This window comes from Canis lupus, chromosome 34 (genome assembly GCF_048164855.1).
Source record: "Canis lupus baileyi chromosome 34, mCanLup2.hap1, whole genome shotgun sequence".
NCBI lineage: Eukaryota > Metazoa > Chordata > Mammalia > Carnivora > Canidae > Canis > Canis lupus.
This window is the reverse complement of record NC_132871.1, coordinates 13074286-13078601: the sequence shown is the minus strand read 5'-3', so window position 1 is coordinate 13078601 and position 4316 is coordinate 13074286.

Sequence of the window (4316 nt, the reverse complement as noted above, 5' to 3'; positions counted from 1 at the left end):
CATCTGACATCTTGGCTGTCTAGCATTTCTGTTTATACAAGTACCAAAGCTTAAAATTGGCGAAACAGACATTGGACAGAAACCACTCCATACTGGCTACTCGCACTCCCATAAATGTCCTTGGACTTGCAGTAGATCACCCTTTGGGCTTTCCACACTGACTCTGGGCTCCATGAGAGGAAGACTATTGGGAAAATGTTCTATACATGGAAATTAAAAGTTTCAGGGAAGATTTTCATCACAGGGGAAAGAAAAGCAGATAAAATCTGAGTCCTCAAATTGTCCATGCTCTGTGGGAAACACAATTTTAATTCTTTCTATAAAATTCCTTACTTCAAAGAAGGACTTCAAGTGTGTGGATACCCAATTCTCCAGTCCCTGAAGAGTCCCTTGTTTGCTCCAGCCTGCCTCAGAGGGGCTCTGACTTCCATGACCTACAAGGCACAAGTTGTGATCTGTTTTTCCTGTTGCTCTGTGTTCATTTGTAGGTTTGTTTCTTAGCGGAGGTCTGGTGGGTGGAAGAAGTTCATATATATGCAACTAAAAAATTTAACGAGTGAAATGCCATTCAAATGTCTCCAGACCAGTGACCCTAGACACTAGTTCATTACTGCAAAGGCAACTCCAGTTATTGTCACACTCATCATTTGAGAGAGAGTCTCTGCTTATATAAGCATAGGATGTGTGGGCATGAATAGAGATAATGGCAGCATACTGTACACACTTCAAAATAATGGTTAATAGCATGAACTCTTGACTCAGGAGTTCAAATTAGAATCCTGACTCTGCTGTATGACAGTTGTGTAACTGCAGGCAAGTTACTTAACCTCTCTGCGCTTTAATTTCCCCATCACTGAAACTGGGACATCAATGGTACTTACTTCATATAATTTAATGATTAATTAATAGATGTGGAGAATCTAGAACAGTGCCTGCAACAGAAATGGTAAATTTTTTTGGTTTATCACTTAACAGTAGATCTTGCAGCTTCTCTATAAGTTTGTGTAGGTGTCGCTCTTTGTTTCTAGTGACTGGAAAAGTTCTATAGTATGGAAATATAAAAAGTGTATTTAACCATTATTTAGCTATTTAACTGTTAACTACTTAAGTATTTAGTAATATTTAACTATTGGTGCTTATTTAGGTTGTTTCTAGTCATGTGCTACTGTAAACATGCTATAATGATCATGCATCTAAAAGTGAAAAGAATTCCTAAAATTGCTGAGCGCATTTAAATTTTTGACAGACATTACCAAACTTCCCTTCAAAAAAGGGGTTTTTAACTTATTTTCTCAGTAACAATATACAGGATTCTTGTCTATCACACTTTTTCATCTTTATCAATCGAAGAGGTGAAACATGGTATCTTGGAGTTTACATGCCTTTTGTTATGAATGAAGCTGAGCATTTTTTCAAGTGCTATATCCATTTTTCTATTGGGTTGCTGGTCTTTTTCTCTCTGAGCAGTCTGTTTTTTAAACCAGAGAGCCCTTATGTGAGTGATTCGATCTGCCTCCTGGTTGATCTCACTTAAAGTCTCATTAGCCTGCGCAAAAAGGTTTTCACTGTGGTAATTTTATTCGAAATGTTGAACAATGCAAATCTGATCACTGCAAGGATCTGTTAGCACTCATGCAACCTCATCTGCCGTGCTGTAGAATCAGAGTTTATTGCATCATAAAAATGTTACCCTCCACTTGCATTGGGCAAGTATTGAAATTTTTATGAGCTCTTCCTAACTAAAGTTATCAATAAATAACACACGATTCTTGACTGGGCTCATCCTAGATTGATGTGACTTATTTGATAAATCAACACCATAAAGAAACTCTTGGCTCAATGGCCTGATTGTTCAAAAAGAAAAGGAAGATTTCAATTCTGAGTTACTAAGATTTCAACAGTGAGAAATATACAGGTGTTTTAGCCTTCCAAGAGTTGATCCCCACTGGTCAAGGGCATGGAGGAATCACAGTAATCACTCGGCCCCCAGATGGTTATAGCACAATGAATCCCTCATAACCCGGTTGCCTCTTTGATCTGCCCCAGAAGAGGCCAAGCTGGCAGAGGTCTTTTCCAGTGGTTTTTCATGCTTTAATGTCTATCAGGATTATCCAGGAAGATACACGTTTAAACGAGCCCACAGGTGATCCTGAAGCAGGTGGTCAGAAGGCACACTGGGAAGCTCAGCTCGCAAAAGCCATGCTAGATTACTCAACCAAAATTTCAAGCTACGTGGCCCAGGAATCCCCATTTTCACAGGCACACCTGCTCACTCTCGTGCACCCCAAAAGGGAAGAACCGCAGGTGCCGCATCATAGCCGTGGAGAGGCTGACAGTGTTGGAAGGGTTTTTTGGAAAGTGCCCTCCAACAAACTCAGAATTGTCGGTTTGATTGGAAGAGACTTTTGAGTTTTCTTCTTCCCCACAGCTACGTTTTAGGGGCTCAGCATCTGTTTTACCTACACTTACCTCATAAAATCACAAAACGAGTGAGGGGCAAGAAATCCACCCATGAGAAACTGGCCACAATGGGAAGAGGAGAGCCCTGAAATGTCCTGTAAGACATCTTGCCCCTTTTGGGGACACAGAGCCGGACACCTGGTTGAAGTAAGTATTCACTGACACTCCATTTCCACATGTAGAGTTCCTATTTTTGTCTATGCTGTTCAGCAGCTAAACAGGAGATTCCCTTTTGAGGAGCATCTGGTAAGGATAACAGCTAACATTGAATTATGCCAGACACAGTGCGAAGTACCTTTTACACGTGTTATTATAACCACCCTAAGAGGTGGTATTGTTATTATTCCCATTTTATAGATGAGAAAACTGAGACTCAGGGAGGTGGAGCTGCATGGCACAAGTCACACAGCATGAAAGTGGAAAACAGATTCAAACCTGGTAGTCTGATTAGAATCCCTACTCTTCATTACTCAGGATGTGTTGCCCTCTAGCAGTTTCTGATCCTCACCAGGTATATTTTAGAACTCCTACTCATACTGATCTGGCAGTGTGATCTAATAGCACAAGAAGAGTTCAAAAATCAAAAACTCTGGAATGCTTCTGACACTGAAATCCCGTGCAAATCAATTTACTTTTACTGCTTCCTTCTAATGATATGTAAGGAGTGGTGATGGTCTTATTAAGATATTTGTAAAACTATTTGGCTTGTAGAACTGCATGTACATGTGCAAACATGATGCTACTCAACAGTTTACAACGTGCCTGGCAGAGGGATCAGCCCCAAATGTACTAGAGATCTCTTTAAACCAGCTGAGAACGCCACCAGGTCATCGGCATAGGCCTGCGGGTAGAATGCAGGACACTGGCTTCTTATCCCATCTCTGCAAATATATGTGACTTGGATAATTAGGCTATCTCTAGCTCTGCAACTCATTTTGTCAACTATAAAATGAGAAGAAATAATTAACTATCTTCTTCCGCTTGGTGTAGGTTTTATTTGCTGTTCTTTCTCCAGTTCCTTTAGGTGCGAGGTTAACTTGTGTATTTGAGTTTTTTCCAATTTTTTTGAGGGCTGCTTGTATTGCAATGTATTTCCCTCTTAGGACTGCTTTTGCTTTATCACAAAGATTTCAAACAGTTGTATCTTCATTTTCATTAGTTTCCGTGAATCTTTTTAATTCTTCTCTAATTTCTTTGTTAACCCATTCATCCTTTAGCAGGATGCTCTTTAACCTCCACGTGTTTGAGTTTCTTCCAAATTTCTTCTTGTGATTAAGTTTCAAAGCAGTATGGTCTGAAAATATACCAATCTTTTGGTATCGATTGAGACTTGATTTGTGACCCGTCTGTGGTCTATTCTGGAGAAAGTTCATGTGCACTTGAGAAGAATGTGTATTCAGTTGCGTTCAGATGCAAAGTTCCGTATATAGCTGTGAAATCCATCTGGTCCAGTATATCATTTGAAGCTCTTGTTGAGAAGAAACAAATCAATAGTTTAAAAGTTTCCAAACTTAACAGATTATGCCTAGTATATTCCCATTATTTAAAAAATCCAAACAACATGGACAAGTGAAAGGCCTCTTTGACTCCCACCCAATCCCACGGAGCCCTCAAATGGTGAGTACCATAAACAGCATGGTGCAGTGGATCACTCCACTCACTGTCATCAAACACACATGTTCCTTTACCAATGTATAAATTCTTATAATTTACATAAGTAATATCAAATCAGTACTTTTTAGTTCTTCTTCTTCTTCTTCTTTTTTTTTTTTTTAATTCTCAGAACCCAGTAAAAGCTAAGTATCTCCTCCCTCCTGGAGAACGTACATATACGCAATATTTTTTAAAAGACTTTA